Genomic DNA, 24,449 nt, shown 5'->3' with positions numbered 1-24,449 from the left:
TTTCCAGGGAGGAGGGAACACCCACCCTGAATGTGGTGAAACCAGATCCTGGGCTGTGGTCCTGAGCTGTCTAAAAACCAGAAAATGGGCTTCCTGGTGCCGCTGCAGTTGCATCAGATGCCCAAGCTCCTACGGCTGCAGCGTTCTGCCGTAATGGACGGTGTTCCTTTAAACTGTAAGCCAAACAAACCCTTTGACTTTTAGGTTGCCTTTGCCACAGCAGTGGGAAGAGAAACTGATGTACAAGGGACGAGCAGGCTGCCCGAGCTTTGCCCCTGAAGATGCTCCAGCTGCTCTGTGCTCTTCTAGCAGAAGAACCCTGTTCTTCCTGTCCAAAATGCAATGCCAAAGCACTTGGAGGTCAAAGGTCTGAGCAACAGCACTCACCATCACTCAAGGCCAGGCTAGTCTCCGAGAGACACAAAGAGCTCCGTCAGACTCTGATGCCGGAGTGAGCTTCTATAGGAAGATACCCGGAGCGTGCTGTGTGAATGAGGCAGGACTGGTTGTAGATTGCTAAAGGAAGAAGAAGAGGAGTAGGCAGAAGGGTGGGAGAGAAGAAGGGGGTAAGGACAAAAGAAGAAGGAGCAAGAAAAGGAGGGAGAAGGGTGGAGGGGGAGGGGGACGGACAGGAAGAGTGCAGAGTGGGCAGGAGGAAGAAGAGAAAATGTACGCTCTCCAAATGGTTTTACCATTTACCCATTCTTCTTATACAACACAGACAAACATCCAGGAGGAAAAAATATTATTCAGCCTATCAAGAAGAAAATCAATGGACGAAATGAAAACACCAAACAACAAGACAAGGAAACAAACACAGTGGTAGCCAAGCGGCCATGAGGTGGCCTCCATGCAGACATTAGTGAAGACTGGAAATCAGCTGTCTGTGCAATCCTTACTTAGGCAACATTGAAAATTTTGATATAAATGGAAACATCAAAGAGAAAACAAAGGAGGAAACGCTGTACAAGAGAAGCCGCTGAATGTGATGTGGCTCCAGGGCCAGCGACAAAAGTAAAAGGCATGAGTGTGCAAGAGCTGGTGCGGTCTCTGCAGGGTCCCCACGGTCATCAGGTCATCCTTAGTGTACCGTGACGTGGGCGTTAGTGTCAGAGAGGAAGTGCTGGGGTGAGGGGCAGGTGGAAATGAACAGTATTAATCTTGAAAATGTTTGTAAATTAAAAATTATTATCCAAATCAAGGGCTAGTTAGAAACCAGTTAGATCAAAGTTCTAGAACTGAAGGGTGTGGGGAGACAGTATCTGGAATAAGGACCCGCAGTAGGGTCACAGCAGAATGAAGAAGATGGAGGGCTGAGTCAGTAAGCTGGTTCAAGGGCCACAGAAATGGTTCAGTCTGAGGGACTGAACAGGGAGGAAAACAAAATGTGTTAGGAGGTGGGCGGCTCGGGGCCTTACGGGACAGTGCTGGATTGTTCATCCTTGTCCCTGAAAGAGATCGATGCAGAAAAATATTTTTCTTTTTTCTTAAATTTTTTTTCTATTTTTCTGTTTTTAATTATGTTTATCTCTATGTTTCTATGTAAGTACAAGTCCTGCAGAGGTCAGAGGTGTTGGATCCCCTGGAGTTGGAGTTATAGGTGGTTGTGAGCTGCCTGGCAGGGCAGCTGGGACTTCTGCCAGAGCAGGACATACCATGAATTGCTGAGCCATCTCTCCTGTCCAAATTTTTCTTTAAAATTTCTTTATGTAGGGCTGAGTCCTTATGAGGTTTCCCCATCCATGTTAGCTTGTCTGTTGTTGTTGCCTTTGATCAGATCATGTTTAGACAGGCATGGTGAAATGCAGAGAGCTGAAGAAATAGTCTTTCCCAGGGAGGAACACACCAATTGGATATCCAGTGCCAAATGGTCAGTCCTGAAAACATACATGCAGCTAACGTTATACAGACTGAGTAGATTATAGTTATGTACTGAGAGATAGGAATACACACACACACACACACACACACACACACACACGTAGAAGTATATAACAATTATTGAAAAAGAGGTCATGAATTGAAAGAGAGCAAGAAGTATGTGGGAGGATTTAGAGGAAGAAAAGGGAAGGGGGAAATGATGAAATTATATTATAATATTAGAAAATCTATTACATTTATTTATTTTGTGTGCATGCACGCTTGTCTGTGTGTGTGTGTGTGTGACATTACACGTGAGGAGGTCAGGTGACAATCAGCAAGAGTCCATTGGCTCCTTTGTCAGTGTGTACTAAGCACCTTCACCTATTGAGCATCCCCAAATTTGGTAAAAGGAAGTAGCATGCAAGTTCAAGCTTAGAAGACACAACCATGTTAAATTTAAAGAAACCAACATGCAGAGGCATCATAAGGGAAACAGCAAAGAACAAAGGCAGAGGCAGAGGGCAGTGAGGAAAATTCTGTATCCAATGGTAGGAAGAATTTCAGAGTTGTTACCTGAGGATGGTTGTCAAAACCCAGAACAGCATCTTTAGACACAGGACTTGAAACTCTCAAAACCAACAACTCCAGGGAAGATGAGAGGTGGGACACCTAACGCTTGCCCAGGTTGCCGCAAAGCCAAAACAAAACGGCAGGTGTGTGGCTGCAGAGAGAAGTGGGAATTGTGGAAAGGGAACAGAGAAAAAACCCATAGACAGAGGCCACTCAAAGTCCAGAAATACTCAACTTTGGGTATATATATATATATATATATATATATATATATATATATATATATATATATATATATATAGTGTGTACATTTATATAATATAAAAATATATTAATAATTATATATTAAATATATAAATGTTTTGCTTGGCACCTAGCAATGGGTGCCTAGCATAGGGTGCTAAACAAAACAGTGGGGAGGGAAGAGAATCCCCCTACTGAGGCTGTGAGCAATAAACAAGGGGGCACCTAAGCATACAGTTGGTTCCTGTGAAAGTAGAGCTTGAGATAGGAGAGACCTGTGCCATTCAGCAAGAAGACCCTGAGAAAGTGTGCCCTGAAATCCAGTATTGTTCATCGGTAAGAGCCTGGGGACTTGTTTGGAAGGGGACTGGTAGTCAGATCTCTTGGTTAGGAAGAAAAAAGAACCCTGTCCATCTGTCTCCAGGTCCCCAAAACTCCACTTTCACTGGACAACGCCAGGAACCCCTGTGGACCCAGACTTACTTTGATTTAGATTTGTTCTCAGATGCAGATCTGCATAGGTAGGAAGTGCAGGCTGCTAAGAGACAGAGCCCTAGACAAAGGAGGGAAGCTGAGGAAGAAAACATTGGGGGAGACGCGAGGGATAGTGAAGAGGACATCTGCTGTCTGTGATGTGAGTGACAATTGTGCCAGACAGAAAACAGAAGACACCGGGTAGTAATGCTGGGGACAGTCCATGAGGTCGTAAGCATGTGCACACTGACTGTTGGCATGCCAAACTTCAGACAAGATTAGGCATATTCAGGGTGATAGGGCTGTAGCGGGGCATCTGAGTCCACAAAACAAGCATCACTGGACATACAGGAGCAGATGGGCCCAGACACAATAACAGTTTGAGATCTCAGTCCCCTGCCCTCATCAGAAAGTTGATCACCCAGAGAAAATAAGCAATAAAGAAACTACAGAGTTAGACATCAGCAGACACCAAATGAATTTAAAAGACATTTGCTGTTCACAGACTATTTTGCTGAGCAGTGAAGGAACGTACATTTGTCTCAGAAGTTCCTAAAAACTTCTATGAAATTCTCATATTTTAGGCCACAAAGAAAAGTCTTAATAAATGCAAAAAACCAAACAAAAAGCCTGAAATAGTTTCTTGTACTTTATCAAACCATAATGGAATATAATCAGAATTCAATAATAAAATAACATGGGGAGATTGAACAACATAAGTTTGAGTGATGGTGGACCAATGAAGAATTAAATGAAAGTGAAAAAGACTTGCCCATAACTTGGGAACCACTGAAGACAATTATAAAAAGAAAATTTATAGTTTTAAGAGCCTATATTAAACAAAAAATTCAGAAAGAGTCTGGCATTACATTCAGGGGATCCAACACCCACTTCTCACCTCCACAGACACTGAGCACATATAGGTGTTATACTGAGAGAAAACACCCATGCACATAAAAAGAAAATAATATAAAAATTTTAGCACTATGAAAATGACTATAGGATGAAGCAAAAAGGATCTATAGACTCAATAATATATACACCACTATTCCAAAGATATTCTTCCCAGAACTAGAAAAATAAATATTAAGGTAAAATGAATCACAAAAGATCCAGAATTTGAAAAAGCAATCCTGAACAAAAGAGCAGCAAAGGCGTCCTAAGGATGGGAAAACATCTTCATCAACCCCACACTGGACTGAGGATTAATCTCCAAAATATACAAAGAACTCAAGAAACTTGACATCAAAACAACAAATAATCCAATAAAAAATGGGGTACAGACTTAAACAGAGAACTCTCAACAGATGAATCTCAAAGAGCTGAAGGACACTTAAGGAAATGCTCAACATCCTTAGCCATCAGAGCAATGCAAATCTAAATAACTCTGAGATTCCATCTCACACCTGTAAGAATGGTTAAGATCAAATACACTGATGACAACTTATGCTGGAGAGGATATGGGGTAAAGGGAACACTCCTGCATTGCTGGTGGGCATGCAAACTTGTACAGCTGCTTTTAAAATCAGTATCACAAATTTTAAGAAAATTAGGAAACAATCTACCTCAAGACTCAGCAATACCACCATTGGGTATATACCCAAAGGATGCTCAATCATACCCCAAGGACATGTGCTCAACTATGTTCATAGTAGCATTATTCATAATAGCCAGAACCTGAAAACAACCTAGATGCCACTCACCTGAAGAATGAATAAAGAAAATGAAGTTCATGTACACAATGGAGTACTACTCAGCAGTAAAAAATAATGGCAAGTTGAAACTTGCAGGCAAATGGATGGATCTAGAAAAAAAACCATAATAAATGAGGTAACCCAGACACAGAAAGGTAAATATAATACGTACTCACTCATAAGTGGCTTTTAGGTATAAAGCAAAGAAAAACTAGCCTACAGGCCACAACACCAGAGAACATAGACAATAAAGAGGACCTTAAGAGAGACATACATGAAACTACATAGGCAGGAGAAAAATGACAAGATCTCCTGAGTATATTGGAAGCATGGGGACCATGAGACAGGGTAGAAGAGGAGTGGGGGAGGAAGGGAAGGGAGCAGACAAAAATGTGTGGCTGAATAAAACAATAAAGAATAAAAGAACTGGGTAGGCACCGAAAACCGTCTATAAACTTATCACTGAGTTTAAATAAATGGGTGTTTATTTTTTAAAAAAAGAGAAACAAAGGAAAGATATCAATGTCTGATCTCATATTACAATATCAGGTTATAGTAACAAAGATGTCATGGTACCATCACAAAAAAAACCCTACAGACCACAGGATGGGATAGAGGACCTAGAAATGAATCCTCACCGTGACAACTATTTAATTCTTTCATGAGTGAGGGTGCATGTGCATGTGGTATGTGTGCCTGTGTGCATGTGTGTATGTGAGAGAGTGTGTGTGTGTGCCCATGTATATATGTCCATATGCTTGTGGAAACCAGAAGTCAATCTTGGATGTGATTCCTCAGGAGCCACCACCTTGTTTTGAGATAGAATCTCTCACTGGGACCTGGGGCTCACCAGTTGTGCAAGGCTGGCTAGCCAGAGAGCCCTGCAGAGTCCTCTGTCTCTGAGTACCAGCACTGGGATTCTATGCACACACCGCCATTCATGAGCACCAGACTCAAGACATAGTGTTTGCACAGCCAGTGCCTTACCTGCTAAGTTGTCACTTACCTGCTAAGCTCCTGGTTTCTTATGAAAGGGACAAAGTCATTAGGGGAAAGGCAGTCTTTCAGCATGCGAGCTAGGAATACTGGATATTTGCAGGCAGAATTATAAAGCCCGTTTCTTACTCTGCACCCAAATCAAAAGGTATTGCAGACTTTAACGTAAACCTGAAACTCTGAAGCTACTGTGGGAAACACCTCTAGACTCAGTATAGATGAATGACTGCTTTCTGAACTGACTCCAACTGCTCGGGGAATAATAGCAGGAATTGACAAATGGACTTGTATCAAACCCAAAAGCTCCCCACAGCAAAGGAAACAATTACCACAGAGAAGAGACAGCTGTGAGGGAAGACGATCTCTGCCAGGTACAATTCTGACAGGGATCAATACCCAGAATATATAAAGTACCCACAAATTAAACAACAGGGGGCCAGAGAACATTTCAGGGCAATGAAAGCAGAAGAAATCAGGGAACACCATAGGACAGGAGAATGCCAAGGGTCCAGAGGACAGCTCCAGGCCAGAAACCACCCAGGAAAGCAGGCCTCCAGCTCCCAGAGTCCCAGAGATCCCCAGAGAACTCAGGTTGGAGAGGCCAATGGCTCTCATTTCCCTCTGGCCGTACAGCACCACATGGAACCAACTAGTTCCAGAGGGATTTGCGAATGTCATCTTTCAACTCAGGAGAGCTGTGTCAGTATTCATCCTGCAGGTATGCTTTTAGCTTTTAGTTTTAATGAATTTCCCTTCTGCCTTTGCAGAGCTGTCTCCTGATGGTTTTGCTTTCATTCATGCGTCACTCGGTTACTTTGGGATGATGCTCATGGTTCTCTCCCTGCCTGCTAGACGATATTCTTTATTCCTCTCTCAGCTCTCACACTCCCAGTTCTTTTCCTTTCCTTCTTTCCTTGTCTGTATGGCCTCCTCCTTTTACTTCTTTCAAATATTTTAAATCTTGTTATTTTATTTATTTTTTTCTCTGTGAGCTTTTGCCTGCGCGTATGTCTGTACACGGTGTGTGCTTGGTCCCTGCAGAGGCCAGGAGACGGCATCTGATCCCTGGGACTAGTGCTCCAGATGGTTGTGAGTTACCATGTGGCTGTAGGAATTGAACCCAGGTTCTTTGAAAGAGCAGTCAATGCTCTAACCAGTGAGATTCCTCTAGTTCTTCCTTTTAATTCTTAGTTTTCACCTTGTATAACTCAACAACCACACAAATCTGTAGACCCAACAGTACCCAGCTCTCATCTCTCAGCTACTTTACCCACTTTGATTTTTTTCTCTTTTCTTCAAAGTTGATCTAATACTTAATCCGTGTTGCTACCCACCCCATCTTTTCAAGGTTGGCTTAATCCTTATTTTTACTTACCCATCCCCTCCCACTCCTAATCTTAACTAAAATCTGTGCATATTCTATACTATCCTTGATTGTTTATTCTCCAGTCTTTTTTTTGAGACTTCTCTACATAGCCTTGGCTATCCTGGAACTTATTACATAGACCATGCTAGCCTTAAACTCACAGAGACCCACCTTCTTCCGCTTTCTGAATACTGGGATTAAGGGTGTGTGCCAGCACTCCCAGCCTCCTCCAGCCTTTTTGATGTCTAAGAGGTCACTGTATTAATTAACGACTGTGACAATGTCAAACATCTGTGAATACTCCCCAGTTAATACCCTGCTCAGGGAATATTGTACTGCTGACTACAGCAGGCACTGGGGGCTCCTGGCTGCAGAATTACTTCCTAAATTAATACCCTGCTGAAGGGATATTGTATCATTTACTATGCCAGGCACCGGGGGCTCCAGACTGCAGAATTACTTCCTGAATTACCACCTTCAAATCCCATTAGAACAATGCAGGTACTGCAACTTAAAAAATACAGCTGAAAAAGTTAAACCAAGTAAAGAAGTAGCATCAGAGTCATAAATCTCATTGCATGAACTGAAGAAACACAGGAAGCTAAGACAGCATAATTAAATCCCAGATAGAGAACTCAGGTGACAATCGTAAGTATGTTCAAAGACACAACAAACAGCCGAGTAAGAGAAGGAAGGCAGAGGATGATACCGAAGAGGACTTCCATAAAGAGATGGAAAACACTGAAGCAAATTCATCTGAGATCCTAAAAACAAAGTATAATAAACCATGGAAATCCTGGGGGGGAGAGGTGAAACCACGAAAAACCTGGGGGGAGGAGACCATCTCAGTAAAAACATGGGTCAAGGAGGAGGCAGGATGTCTGAGTCTGAAGACTTGATTGGCCACAGAAACAGTCCAATAAATTAAAGGACCAAAAAGAATGACTGGTGGGATTGCCAAAATATACAGGAAGCTCTGCAAAGACAAACTGCATGTGTTAAGGACATAGAAAATGGAGAACAAGCTCATTCTAATGATATAGAAAACATTTTCAAAAGAATTAAAGCATAAAATTTTCCAGAGTTAGGAATCAAGAAGCCAATTCAGGTATGGGAGACATTTTGGACACTAAACAAACAAGACCAGAAAACATCCTTCCTTCCCCGTATTATAATGAAAACAGTCTCTAAAGGATAGAATTGATAGAATAAATGAAGCTTATCAGACTGACTCACAGTATGTGGTCCAGGTGGTCCAACAGCGGTATCTCACAATGGCAAGACTGAGGATCCAGTAGGTGTTCAGTACATGAAGCTGGATGTCTCAGCACTCCCAATCTGGTCCTGGAGGCCTGGAGGATTTCTGGAGAGCTCCTAGTCTTCAATCTTCATTGTAATCCTGAGGACATTGGATTGAATAAAGGATAGACAAACTTGTCAGAGGAACAGCAAGCAGGCAAATGGCAAGAGCTCTCTTCTGCATCATTGGATGTGGGCTGCCCCTAGAAGGTATAGCTAAATTCAGAGTGGGTCTTTCTACCTCAAATGCTCTGATTTAAAAAAAACCCTCATAGGGATGCCCAGCAAAATTTACAACCAAGATTAACCACCTCAAATACTAAATATAGAGAACAAAAATGATATGTTGAAAGTGGCAAGAGAGAAACACAAGTCACATCAGATTCCATAACTAAGTCTTTGAAACTCAGCAGGTCCTGAAATGCTCTATTTAAAGCTATGGAAGAGGACAACAACTGTCAACCTAATCTACTATACCCAGCAAAACTATCTGCCACACTTAGAGGAAAAATAAGAAATGTCCATGATAAAAACAGGCCAAAGGAATTTATGACCACAAATCCAGTTCTACGGAGGACACTTGAAAGAACTCTATAGACTAAGGAACAAATGAGTCTCCCTGTGAAGAAGGCCACAGGGAAGAACAAGAGTCATGCTGGAACAGGGCTCTAAGCAAGAGATAAAGGAAATCAATACAACTCTTACAAAATAAACAGAATAAAAGGAATCTGTACACCACTTTCAACAATAATTATAAATATTAGTAGTTTCAAACCATCTATGTGTTGTCTTCACAAAGTATATCTCAGCTTTGGGTGAAAGGCTGTAAAGATATTCTAAGCCATTGAACCTAGGAAGCAAGCAGGTTTCACCACTGAGATACCTGACTTCACACCAAAGCTGCTGGGAAGAAAATGAAGATAGTCATTTCATATTGATTAAGGGAACAATAAACCCTAAGAAGACATTACTATTTTAAACATATATGCCCAATATGAGTGTCTCCAACTTCATAAAATAAATAATACCATATATAGAATCCCAGGTTGACCCAGCAAAATCATAGTGGGTAACTTCAATACCTCATTCTCCCCAATCAACAGATGATCCCAACAAAATATAAACATAGGGTTGTCTGAACTACATCTTAGACTGGATGGACTTATAGACTGTCTATCTACAGAATACCTTATCCAAATACTGTAGAATATACTTTTTTTCCAGCAGCCCATGGAACTTTCTCTAAAATAGATCATCTTTTAGGATATAGTGCAAATCTTAACAAATATAGAAAAACTGAAATAACACCTTATTTTTTTTCTGATTACAACTAAGCCGACAGTAAGAGAAATCCCAGAACATACACAAAATTGTGGGTTTTAAAGAACAAACTATTGAACACTGAATGGCTCTTTGGAGAAGTCATCTCCAGAATTTAATGGTAATAAAAACATAACCTAACAAAACCTATGGAATAAAAGTTTATAGTTGCAAATGCCTACTTTAAGAAAGCAGAGGACCAGACTGGAGAGGTGGCTCAGCCTTTAAAGACTGAAGCTTATGACCAAAAAGGCAAGAATTCAGAGGACCAGACCTCTGGTTCCAGAGGGACCAGCGAGCACTTTGTGAGGCAGTAGAAACATTGAAAAGAAGCAAACAGAAAGATTTGAAATGGAAGAGATGGTCAATCAAATTTTTAAAAAGTTAATGGACAAGACCATGCAGAAGAATGAATTTCGGGGATGGAGGATAAAGTTCAGATACTAATATAGACAGACTGATGAAGGATAGAGTTAAGATGCTAATACAGACAGACATATATAAGGGGGGAAAAGAAGCATGAGTGAGATTTTCAAGAAGTCTGGGATGCATTCAAGGGGTCAAACCTGACAATTTAAGGTATAGAAGGAGTAGAGGTAAAATTAAATTATAGAAGGAATAGATAGGCTAGTTAAATTATAGCAGAGAAATACCATAAGTTTATGGAAAAATCAGGCATCCAAATACAAGAGGCACACAGAACTCCAAATAGATGTGACCAAATAAGAAACTCTCCATGACGTATTATAATTAGGATGTGAAAAATACAAAGTATAGAAATAATCCTAAAAGCAGCATGGAAAAGGGTCAACTCCCAGAATACCGCAGAAATGTCAGCATTACCCCAGAGTTTTCATCAGCAACCATAAAGCTGGGAGAATATGGAAAGAAACATTCCAAGCTCTGAAAGTAAACAACTGTGGCCAAGAATTCTGTTCCCTACAAGCTTGTCCTTCAGAACTGATGGGGAAATAGAGGTATTTAAAGACAAGCACAAATTAAGACTATTCATGATGACCAAGAGAGCCTTGCAGAAAATTCCTAATTGAATATTTTATACGGAGGAAAAGGAAGGACTGCTTCATGTGACTATGAAAGTGTACATCTTATGTACACAGTGAAAAAACAAACTAGACTTAGGGAAAATCCAGCCATGTCCAACACTCAGAAAACCCTCAAACCAAATACAAGGAAAAAAACCAGGAAATATCAATAATTCAATAAAACAAAATGTCACCTAATAAACTTATATGAAATAACAACCTCTTTATAACAACTTTAAATGCAAATGGCCTCATCTCACCACTAAAATGACACAGACAAATGGATTGGATGAGATATAAGAACCAACTGTATGCTATCTCCAAGAAACACACTTAGCTACAAAGTTATCTGGAAAATTTAATATTAAATGATGGAAAAAATACTACTAGGCAAATGGAAAACATAAACAAGCAAATACAGCTATCTTTGTATCAGACAAAGTAAACTTCAAACCAATATCAATTAGAAGAGCTAAAAAGGGGTTGTATATTATTAAAAGGGACAGTTAATTATGAAAATATATCAGTTGTGAACATTTATGCATCAAATATCGGAGCCCCTGGCAACTTAAAGCAAATGCTAAGGCACTGACAGACCACAGAGGTCAGACATGCTGATCATGGGGGTTTCCCGCTCATATTTAGATGGCTTCTCCAAGCTAAAAACAGGAAAAGAGACTGCAGAACTTATTGACACCAGAGACAAACTTTATAGATATAGAGTACTCCACCCAACAGATAAGGAATATATATTTTCTCAGCATCACAAGGGACTTTTAGCAAAATTGATCATATGATAGGACAGAAACCAAGTCTCCAGATATAAAATAAATTATGCAAATTGAGATAATTACTTGTGCTTTATTAGACCTTAATAAAGTAAAGCTAAAAATTAACAATGAGAAAATACAGAAAACATAAAAATACTTAGAGACTAACTAACATATATTTGAATAAATAGTAAATCATCCAACAAATCAAAGAGGAAATTTTACAATTGCTAGAGACAAGATGATAATGAAAACACGTCATATCAGAACCTCAGGGATGAAGCCAGGGCAGGCCTGAAGAGGAAGGGTTACAGTGGGAAGTGCTCATATTAAAAAACAAAAACAAACAAAGAAAAAAATCCTTAGAGGCACCCAATAAACAACCTAATGATGCATTTCGAGGATTTACAAAACAAGCTCCTAATTCCAAACACAGTAGATAGCGAGAAATAGTAGATTATTAATAGTAAATAAAAGATTAGGCAAGAAATTAATGAAACAGATTAAAAGAATTATACACAAAATCAACCCAAAAAGTTGTCTTTTTAAAAAAATAAATTTAATAATATTGACAAACCCTTAGTCATCTGACAAAAAGAGAAAATGAGAAGAGACAACCTGACAAAATTAGAGACAAAAGGATGCTATTATAGCACAGACTCCCATGAAATACAGAACATTACTAGAGATCACAATGAAAACTTAAATTCTAAAAAGCTGGAAACTCAGAAGAAATAGAAGAATTTCTAAACTCATACAGCATCTCAAAGTTAAGCCAAGAAGATGTAGGTAACTTAAATAGACTTATTATTAGCAGTGTAGTCAAGCTGTCGTCAAAAGCAGCCTCTGTCGCTGCTGAAGTCTATCAGACTTTGAAGGAAGATCTCATACCAATCCTTCTTAACTTCTTCCACAATCAGAAAGTGGAGGAAAATTACTAAACTCATCCTATGAAGCAGAGTAATAGTCTATCAAAACCAGGAAAAGACACATCAACAAAGGAAACATCAACCGTTACTCTGATGAACAAAGATGCAAGACTTTTCAACAAAACACTTGCAAGCTGGATTCAGAAACGTGTGAAAATATTAGACATTACAACTAAGTGGACTTCATCCAAAAGAGCAAAACTGATCCAGCATACATAAATCAACAGTGCAATGTATAAACAAACTGAAGGACAGAGCTCTCATGGTCATCTCAACTGATGCTGAAAAGGCAGCGATGAAGTTTAACATGCCTCTGTGGTAAGAATTTGCAGACTTCTGGAACAGATGGCACATGCCTCAGAATCATAAAGGCTGTACAGAACAAACCTACAGTCAATATTACAGGAAACAGAGCTAAACTGAGATTACTTCCTCTAAAATCAGGAACAAGACAATGGTGCTTTCTCTCCTCTTGTACATGACAGTGTTCAAAGTATTAGCAATAGAAGTTAGGCAAGAGAAAAGAGGAAAGGGGATAAGCCATCCAACTACTCTATTGGCAAATGACATGATTCTTTACTTAAAAGACTCATAGGATCTACTGGAAAACCCTTGCACCTAGTAAACATTTATATAACCTACAGTTTTCTGAAACTGCCTTTGCCCTCAAAAAGATTGAACTGTACCCAGACATTGCCACCAAGTCAATGGCGTGCCTCAAGATAAGACTATATATAATTGCTATTCTGCTGTGTATTCAGCCTATTGAAGGTCAATCTGCATTTGTAAGAATAGTGTAATGAAGTTTACTGTGTCTTAGATTTTCTATGCAATCAATTTTTACAACCTTAGCTCAGTGCACAGCTTTAATATTAAATTACATACTCTTCTTTCATGCACTAACCCAGAATAGTGTGTGTGTATGTGCGTGTGTGTACAATCTTAAAACAAATACCTTAACTGTTGGAAGCAACACGTGAATTTAGTTTGATAACATCTGCTTAAGATTTGGAGTGACATTGTACATCGGTTGGTGTCAGATAAGTACCATCTTCCCCATTAAGGATTTCAGTGAAGAGTTTCGTGCTCTTTTCTGTACTATGTGTCTTCCATGCTGTTTTCCTCTGTTAGGGAAAAGCACAGCAGGACCGGCAACAAGGATCGATCAAACACATACAACAGACAGACTATAGATAGGACAATAACCACAAACTACAGATAGGTGGGATGCACAGGGAGGGGTGTGGAGAATTTAAATTTTGGCTCATTCTTAATCAAACTACTACAAAAGAAAGTCATTTTTTTTTTTTTGTGATTCCTTGTTGGGATTAATGAGTCCTGGCCTTCAGCTGGATGTCGGGACTAATGAGTCCTGGCCTTCAGCTGCTCTTCCCTCCTAGAATCTTCTAATTAAAGTTACTAGAAACTGTGCCTAGTTTAGAGGATCAGAGGATGGGATTTTTGCCTGTTGGCCATTGGCTACAGTGTATTTAAGCCTACATGGTGTTAATAAAGGGGGCTTTCTGAACCAGCGTTTGGAGGTCTGTGTGTCGGTCTGTCTCTGTGTATGTCGGTTTGTCTCTGCGTGTGTGTTCTCAACCTCCAGCCCCTTGCCCGAAGCTTGCGAACTGGGTTCTAGCGCGCACAGAGCGCAGACACGGGGGCGCGGTGCGCAGCAATTCCTTAATGTGATATTGACAAATTTGGGCGCTATTCGAGGTTTCTTTAATGTGTTAATCAACATACACAATAAAATCTCAGGATACAACTAGATACATACATACATACATATGCCTTCATATGTACCAACAATACATACTCAGAGAAAGAAATTTAAAGAATTATCCCATTCAAAATAGCTCCAAATTGGACTAGAGAGATGGCTCAACCATTAAAGGCTAGGGTTACAACCAAAATAACTCTAAAAAGTGTAAATATTTAGTAGTATTCCTAACCAAAGAATAGAAAAACCACTACAATGAGAACTGCAAGATGTGGAAAAAGGAAATCACAGACAATACGATGTGATGGGAAAACATTCCATGTTCCTTGACTGGCAGACTTAATAGTATGAAAATGGATATACAATCACATTTAATCTACAGGTTTAATGAAATACATTTGAAAATTTCAACATCATATTTTACAGGTTTAGAAAAAAAATCAAAAATTTATATGGATCTACAAAGGACCATCAATATCCAAAGTAACCATAAGTAGTAAGATTGTTGCTAGAAATATGACAATCCTTGACCTCAAATTACACTTCAGAGTTATAGAGCTAAAAACTGCCTGGTGCTGGCATAAGAACAGAAACAGAGACCAGTGAAATAGAAAAGAGGGCCCAGAAATAAAATAAATGCATGACCACTTGTTTTTGTTTTTGTTTTTGTTTTGTTTTGTTTTGTTTTACAATGGCAGCAAAAGCATATATTGGGTAAAAAGATTGCCCATTTAACAGATGGTTCTGGCAAAACTGGGATCTACTGGCAGATAAATGAAATTCAATTCAGATCTTTCACCTTGTACAGAAATCAATTCAAAATGGATCAACAGTCTTAACTTAAAATCTGAAACACTGAGACTTCTAGAAGAAAACTGAAAAGACTCTTCAAGACCTTGGGGTAGGCAAGAACTTTTCGAATAGAACATCAATAGCACAAGAAGCAGCCCCAAAAACAGCACATGGGATTATACTAAACATACTCGGTGTTTGCACACCAAACTTATGGTCGGAGCACAAAGACAGCCCACAGAACATGAAAGAATCTTTACATTATACTTCAGCTAAAGGGCAAGTTTCCAGAATTTGTGAAGAACTGCAGACATTAAGGAATACAGAAATAAAACTGATTATCAACCAAAGGGCAAACACATCAAACAGAGAACTTTCATAAAAAGTGGAGGCAGCTGAGTCCAGCAGCAGGAGAAGATAGTGGTCTCCACAGGAGTTAAAGTTCTTCAGAATTTTTGCTTGTTGGAAGAACTTGAAGGTCAGAAAGGAGTAGGTGATGGTGCAGTTAGCTGGGACCATGACACTTACAAGGTGGCCAGGCATGATTATTGGGCCACCAATGACAAACTATGAAAACAGAATATATAGCCTGAAAGTAAAATGTGGATCTAAAGACACAGAAGCTCCCTGTCAGTTAAACTTGTAGCAAAAATTAATATGAATGAAATCAATAATCCCAATGGAACAGTGAGTGCACAAACCATACCAGTGTTAGCAAAAGGGCAAAATTCCTATAGCATTAAAGTTGTTCTCCAAGGAAACAAGATATTCCATGAGAAAACCAGATGTAAACAATACCTAGTCAACAAATCTAGCCCTACACAAAGTACTAGAAGGAAAACTCCAACCCAAGGAAGTCAGCTATACCAACAAAAACACAGACAATAGATGATCTCACAGTAACAAACCCCCCAAAAAGGGAAAAACACACACAATAACACCACCTACAACAAAAACTAAAATGACAGGAACTAACAATCACTGGTAATTAATATCCCTTAATGTAAATGAACTCAACTCACCTATAAGAAGACATAGGCCAACAGATTGGATTCAAAAACAGAATCCATCCTTCTGCTGCATACAAGAGAAGCACCTCAACCTCAAAGACAGACATCACCTCAGAGAAAAGGGTTGGGAAAAAAATTTCCAATCAAATGAACCTAAGAAACAACTTGGGGTAACTATCATAATATCTAACAAAATAGACTTGAAACTAAGATCAATCAAATGAGACAAAGAAGGACATTTCATATTTGTCACAGAAAAAACCCATCAAGAAAAAAATCTCAGTACTGAACATCTATGCCCTAAATACAAGGGCACTCTCATATGTAAAAGAAATAGTACTAAAACTTAAATCACACATGAAGCCTCACATACTAATAGTGGGAGACTTCAACACTCCACTCTCATCACTGCACAGGTCAGTCAGACAGAAACTTAACAGAGAAATAAGGGACCAAACAGATGTTATGACCCAAATGTTCTTAACAGACATCTACAGAACATTCCATCCAAACATAAAATAATGTACCTTCTTCTCAGAACCACATTTAACATCCTCAAAAACTGATCACATACTTGCTAACAAAGCAAATCTCAATAGATACAAAAATTCATAATAAGCCCATGAGTCTTATCAGATCACAATAGCTCAAAGTTAGAATTCAACACCAACACTAGTTTCAGAAAGCCCACAAACACATGGAAATTAAATAATGTTTACCTGAATCACCAATGGTCATGGAAGAAATAAGAAAGAAATTAAAGACTTCCTACGGTTCAACAAAAATGACCACATAACAAACCCAAACTTAAGGGACTCGAGGAAAGCAGTGTAAAGAGGAAAGTTCAGAGTGCTAAATGCCTACATTAAGAAGCTGGAAACACCCCACACTAGCAAGTTAACAGAATACCTGAAAACTCTGGAACAAAAGGAAGCAAACTCACCCATGAGGACTAGATAACAGGAAATAATCAAATTGAAAGCTGAAAGCTACAAAATAGAAACAAAGAAAACAATACAAAGAATCAATGAGACAAAGAGTTGGTTCTTCAAGAAAATCAACAAAATAGACAAACCTTCATCCAAACTAAACGAAAGGCAGAAAGAGAACATCCAAATTAGCAAAATCAGAAACAAAAAGGGGGACATAACAACAAACACGGAAGAAATTCAGAAAATCATCAAGTCATATTTCAAAAACCTGTGCTCTACAAAATTGGAAAACTTAAAGGAAATGTACAACTTTCTGGATAAATATCACTTACCAAAATTAAATCAAGACCAGATAAACAAATTAAATAGGCCTGTAATTGATAAGGGAATAGAAACAGTCATCAAATGTCTCCCAAACAAAAAAAGCCCAGGACCAGATAGTTTCAGTGCAGAATTCTACAAGATTTTCAAAGAAGAACTAATACCAATACTCCTCAAATTATTCTATACAATCGAAACAGAAGAAACACTGCCAAACTCTTTTTACAAGGTTACAGTTACCCTGATTCCCCAAACACACAAAGACACCACTAAGAATGAGAATTACAGACCAATCTCATGAATGAACATTGATGCATAAATACTCAATAAAATACTGGCAAACTGAATTCAAGAATATGTCAGGGAAATCATCCTCAATGATCAAGTAAATTTCATACCATAAATGCAGGAATGGTTCAACATATGAAATGTTATGAAACATATTAAATGTAATCCACAATATAAACAAACTGAAAGAAAAAACAGACAATCATCTCATTAGATGCTGAAAAAACGTTCGACAAAATTCAACATGCCTTCAAGATAAAAGTCTTGGAGAGTGCAGGGATACAAGGAATATACCTAAACATAAAAAGGCAATATACAGCAAGAAAACAGCCAACATCAAACAAAATGAAGAGAAACTCACAGCAATCTTACTGAAATCAGGAACAAGACAAGGTTGTCCACTCTCTCCATATCTATTCAATATAGTTCTTGAGGTTCTAGCTAGAGCAATCAGACAACGAAAGGAGATCAAGAGGATACAAATCAGAAAAGAAGAAGTCAAACTCTCACTATTTGCAGATGATATGATAGTTTACATAAGAGACTCCAAAAATTCTACCAGGGAACTCCTACAACTCATAAACACTTTAAGTAATGTAGCAGGATACAAGATAAACTAAAAGAAATATATCAGTAGCCCTCCTGCACACAGATGATAAATGGGTTGAGAAAGAAATCAGAGAAACATCACCATTCACAATAGCCACAAATAACATAAAATGTCTTGGAGTAACTCTAACTTAACAAGTGGAAGGCCTATATGACAAAAACTTTAAATCTTTGAAGAAAGAAATTGAAGAAGACACCAGAAAATGGAAAGATCTCCCATGCTCTTGGGAAGGTAGAATTAACATAGTAAAAATGGCAGTCTTGCCAAAGCAATCTACAGATTCAATGCAATGTTCATTAAATTCCCAGCAGAATAATTCACAGACCTTCAAAGAACAATACTCAGTTTCATAGGGAAAAACAAAAACCCCAGCAGAGCCAAAACAATCCTGTACAATAAAGGAACTTCTGGAGGCATTACAATCTCTGACTTCAAACTCTACTACAGACCTTCATGAATGAAAACAGCCTGGTATTTGCATAGAAACAGACAGGAGGAACAATGAAACTGAGTCGAAGACATGGATATCAACACACACACCTACAAACAACTGATTTTTGACAAAAAAGCAAAGAATTTAAATTTGAGAAAAGAAAGCACATTCAATAAATGGTGCTGGAATAACTGGATATTAACATGTAGAAGAATGAAAATAGATCCAAATCAATCACCATGCACAAAACTCAAGTCCAAATAGATCAAATACCTCTACATATAACCAACCACTCTGAACCTCACAGAAGAGAGAGTGGGAAGTACACTTGAACGCATTGGCGCAGGAGACTGCTTCCAGAAGCACAAACACTGAGAGCAACAATTAATAAATGGCACCTCCTGAAACTGAGAAGCTTCTGTAAAACAAAGGACACAGTCAACAGCCTACAGAATGGGAAAAGATCTTCTCCAACCACACATCAGACAGAGGACTGATCCCCAAGGAACTTGACTTCAAAAGATCACATAATCCAATTTAAAAAATGGGGTACAGACCTAAATAAAGAGCTCTCAACGGATGAATCTAAAATGGCTGAAAGACACTTAAGGAAATGCTCAACATTCTCAGCCATCAGAGAAATGCAAATCAAAGCAACTCTGAGATTCCATCACCTGTCAGAAAGGTCAAGATGAAAAACATGATGACAGCTTATGCTAGAGAGGATGTGGGGTAAAGGGAACACTCCTCCATTGCTGGTGGGAGTGCAAACTTGTACAGTTACTTAAGAAATCAGTAGGATGATTTTTCAGGAAATTAGGAGACAATCTACCTCAAGACCCAGCAATACCACTGTTGGGAATATACCCAAAAGAGGCTCAATCCTTATGGTAATAAGGACATGTGCTCAACTACATTCATAACATCATTATTTGTAAAAACCAGAACCTGGAAACAGCCTAGATGCCCCTCAATCGAAGAATAAAAAAGGAAAATGTGGTACATTTACATAACAGAGTGCTGCATAGTGGCAAAAAAATAATATGTTGAAATTTGCAGCCAAATGGATGAATCTAGAAAACATCATATTGAGTGAGGTAACCCAGACCCAGAAAGACAAATATCATATGTATTCACTCATAAGTGGCTTTTAGACATAAAGCAAAGAAAACCAGCCTACAGTCCACAACTCCAGAGAACCTAGACACCAAAGCGGACCCTAAGAGTGACATACATGAATCTAAAGAGGAAGGCAGAAAAGACAAGTTCTCCTGAGTAAATTGGGAGCTTTGGTATCATGGTGTTATGGGAGAGAGTAGAAGAGGAAAGGGAAGGAAGAGAGCCGAGTGGAGAAAAATGTATAGCTCAATAACAACCCTAAAAATTTTTTAAATTTTTTAAAAAATTTGTCTAAGAGCTAAACCATCTAATAATAACAATTCCCATTTAATAATCCCCAAAGGAAATATGAAGTTTTCACAGCCACCAGAAGGACAGACATACAACTAATTTTAGTGGACCTCAAACTTGTCTTAAATCAACAGCCTTGTACTTGTGCTAATGTCTTGATTGAATATCACCATGCAAACTGCCCACACATTATGTAGAAGGATTCCAGCTGGTAAACATGACCCTGACAGTTGTAAGATTATATTTAATATATGCACACCTATTATTCTTTGAGGTTGCAAGAGAAGTACAGCACAATTTTTCTTCCTCTTCACAAAGCACTGTCATTATACGTGAGCCTGAAGTATACAGAGTCGAATTTAGGTTTTCAAGACAACAACACGACAAAGGAGTGGCAGATGGCAGTGGAACGCTTTGTCTTTCTGAAAAGTAAAGTCTCAAGAAGGAAGAACAGAGATGGCAGGCTTTGTCCACTGTCCTTAGACCACAGTGCGCTGTTTCAAGTAGCAGGGATAATGAGTAGGACCCAATTGTGTTATGTATTAAAGCGGCGTGGGTGCTGACGACTACAACATCAAAATAGCTTCAGGATTGCTTTAATAAGAAGATATTTGGGGCTATTGATGGATCTCTGATAAAAGCTGTTCCCATTTGTCACATCACAGACGTGGTAAATATTTGCTTACAGTCTTCGTTACATAAAACATGATTAGAAGTTCTAAGGGAAGTCAACAAAAAGGAAATCAAACCAGTGTAAGGAAATGTGGTGTGAGATTTAAGTTATTCTTGAAATGTAAATAAAACACAAAATGTGTTCTCAGGAAAAAAAGAAGAAGAAACAACTATCTTTAAAAGTGTCCAGTATCCCTGGCCGTCAGGGATCTCTCTGAGAAACCACCTCACCCCGTTCAGAATGGCTGCCAACAACAACTCTGATCACAAACGCTGGAGGGGATATGGGGGAAGCAAAACCTGTATTGACTGCTGGTGAGCGTTCAACTTAATACAGATGTTAAAAAACCAGTTGGGAGATTTCTCAAAAAGTTATAAATAGAGCTACCATGTGACCCCATATATAAATATGTGTGTGTGTGTGTGTATACTATATACATATATGTACATATGGATGTAGCTATGTAAACAGTCTTGTGGGTACAATAAAACATGCAGTGAGAAAAGGAAGGGGTAAACATGAGGCCATCTGAGTGGTGGAAGAGGAGTCAAAGCTAATCATTTTTCTAGTTTTAAATCTGCTGTGAGTTCTAGTGTGTGTGTGTGTGTGTGTGTGTGTGTGTGTGTTGGATAAAATTATGTTTGAGAGTGAGGGTGTAAAGTCCAGTGTGAAGCTCCGTGGCTTCCAGCTGACTGCTCTAACAGTGTAGCTCTCTGAGCAGGATAGATCTTTTCCGACTGTGAAGTTTGTTAAGAAGCATAGACTCCGGGTCTGACTAATCTGGCTTCATGCTGTTTTATATTTGCATGTTTTAATTATAAAAAATCCAAGACAACAACATAATATGGTGATATCTTGTTTGTACAAATAAAGCTTGTTTGAATATCAGTAAAAAGGGGAGGGATGGATATATGTGTCTATATATATGTATACGTATGTGTATATATGTATATATGTATATATGTATATAATAGAATATAAGGGTAGATTATTAAATCTACCCTAAAAAGAAATAAAGAGGAATATAGAAGTAGGATTAAATGGTAGATTGTTGAATAGACTTCAAAACCAAAAAAACAACTACTAGTTTTAAATATTTTACATTTGCTTGTGCTTTTTTTTATGTTGATACAAAGTTGATATTATTTTTGTTAGAGCATACTGTGCATACATTTCTAATCCTGTTTAAGGTATGGACCTATGCAGGTCATTTAACAATGTATTGCAAATTTCTAGACCTTGAAAGTTATTATTACCAACTACTCAGAATCATAAGGAAATGCAGGTTAGTAATTAGTCACCTATTACAATTGAACTTGTAGTCACATTAGGTATGTTTTCAAGGTCAAACAGATATATTTTAGATAGACAGTTTGCCATCAATCACTTCAGAGTTTACAGACTATGACATTTAAGATGTATTAATAACAGGTTCTTTTCTCTCTCTCTCATTTTTTTTTAATAACAATGAGTCATGTCTGCTCCTGGCAGTACCAATCTACTTCAAAGGAGAATAGCATCAAAAGAACTCCACATGGAGTTTACTTTCTTTGTGGCAAAGGTTAGCCACTGGGCAAGAAAGTGCTCTTGTCTTTACTGCTGACAGTCTGTTGTCCAAACTGGACAAGCAGGACACAAGAGAAAGGACTGCTGAGCTTTGCCAAGACAAGGCAGAAAATCGCTTCAGACTATCCTGCTTCACAGAAAAGTCTGTCAGAGATGCCAGAGCTGTAGGCCAAAGATGGATGCCCCAACATTGCAGAAGAACCTTTAATGACTGTCCAGGTGGTCAGCTGTTTCTGTAATTTCTCATATTTTTTGGAAGTTACTTGCTTGCACATCCTGTTTCCTTGGGTGGTATTTCCTTCTCTGGTCTCTGATGGATTTGAAGACTTTATAGTTATAGTTTTCCTTTTTACAAAATTCAGAAAAGAAATTCATTAAAGAAATATAAAGTGTATAAGGTTGGGAGAAAAAAAAGACAGTTTGGTTAATGCAAGTTAGAATAGAAAAAGTGGATTAGATACAACTTTTGAACTCACCAAGATAGGTTACACAGAGGGTATTTTCTCTAAATTTTACAATTGTTAATGGACTAGATATTGCTGATGCATTCATTGCCTGTATATAGTTTCTGTATTTATTAGATGTAGCTTTTCTTATATTAGTTATAGCCTTTAATTTTTAAAAATTTTATACAAAAAATGGAAAATGTGGTGATATCTTGTTTGTACAAATAAAAATTGTCTGAAGATCAGAGGGCAGAGATAGCCACTAGCTAACCATAGATGTCTAGAGGTCTGTCCAGACAGGCAGGAAATGATATGGCTGGGTGGAGAGAGGAAGTGATAAGGAGGGAAGAAACAGGAACTCAGTCTATTTTCGTTTGAGAAGTTGAGAGATAAGGTACTGTTATTTGGCTCCTTCATCTCTCTGATAGCTCAGCATTTTCCCCTGTATCTGCCTCTGGGCTTTTATTATTAACCTATTAGAACTCATGCTACAAAAGAAGCCAGAGGGGACTGGACAAATGGCCCCAAAGTTAAGAGTGAGTTACTGCTCTTGCAGAGAACTTGAGTTCAGCTCCCAGTACCCACACCTGGCAGGTCACTACCACTTTTAAGTTCACTTCCAGTGGATCTGATGCACTCTTCTGGTTTCTTTATACACCCAGCCACAGGTGGCACTCATCCACACTGACATACACATACATAAATAGAAAGATATTTTGAAGTTAAAATCTTTCCATTAAAAAGAAGAAAAAAGAGAGAGAAATTAGAAAGACTGAAAGTAAATACTTAAGGATATACCTTTAAAGCTCCCGAAGGAGAAACCACACCCCATGTCACTAGGAAGAAAGAAATTGTATGATCAGGAGAGATATTAATGAAGTAGAAATTTAAAAGAAAATACAAAGAAACAATAAAACAAAAGTTTATTTTTTGAAAAGATAAACAAGACTAACAAACACGTAGCCAAACTAGCTAAAAGAAAGAGAAGACGCTAACTGATGAAGCAGGAAACCAAAAGGGAGCCATCACAACAGATGCTGATGACCTTGGCAACATCAGTAGATCTTGTCTCAAAAAATGTGTATTCCACTAAATTGGGAACTGTAAAGGAATTGGATTAATTTCCAGATACATGTATTACCAAAACTTAAACCAACAGGAGACAAACCATTTAAACATGTTGATTACAAGCAGTGAGATTAAAACAGTAACTAAAAATCTCCTGACTAAAAACGTCGAGGTGCAGATGGTTCTGCTGGCAGGTTTTACTAGACCTTTAAAGGGGAACAGACTCCAAATTTCCCTCAAGCTTCTCCATAGGAGGAAAGGACATGACATTGCTCTCTGGCTGAAACTGTGCTAGCCTGATCCCAAAAGCAAACTAAATGGAACAACAATAAAAGAAAATTATAGAGTAGACTCCCTAATGAACATGGGAGATGAGAAAATTCTCAATAAAATACTTGTCAACTGAATTCAAGAGGCCACCAAAAAAGATCATTTACCACAATCAATTTGGCTTTGTTACAGAGATGCAAGGATGGGTCAATATATGTAAATCAATACGTTTCATTAACTACGTAAATGGACTCAAGGACAGAAATCACATGGTCATCTCCAGAGACTCAGAAAAGAATTTTGACAAAATCAAATATCCCTTCATATTAAAAGTCCTCAA

At 38.5% G+C, this 24,449-nt stretch overlaps 1 pseudogene; it reads left to right on the top strand.

Moving 5' to 3' along the window:
* Positions 1 to 84: 84 nt before the first annotated feature.
* Positions 85 to 20,185, top strand: LOC125405092 (ubiquitin-conjugating enzyme E2 variant 2-like; annotated as a pseudogene).
* Positions 20,186 to 24,449: the final 4,264 nt, after the last annotated feature.

Source organism: Myodes glareolus, chromosome 10 (genome assembly GCF_982192425.1).
Source record: "Myodes glareolus chromosome 10, mMyoGla1.1, whole genome shotgun sequence".
Classification (NCBI taxonomy): domain Eukaryota; kingdom Metazoa; phylum Chordata; class Mammalia; order Rodentia; family Cricetidae; genus Myodes; species Myodes glareolus.
This window is presented reverse-complemented; position numbering and strand designations above follow the sequence as displayed.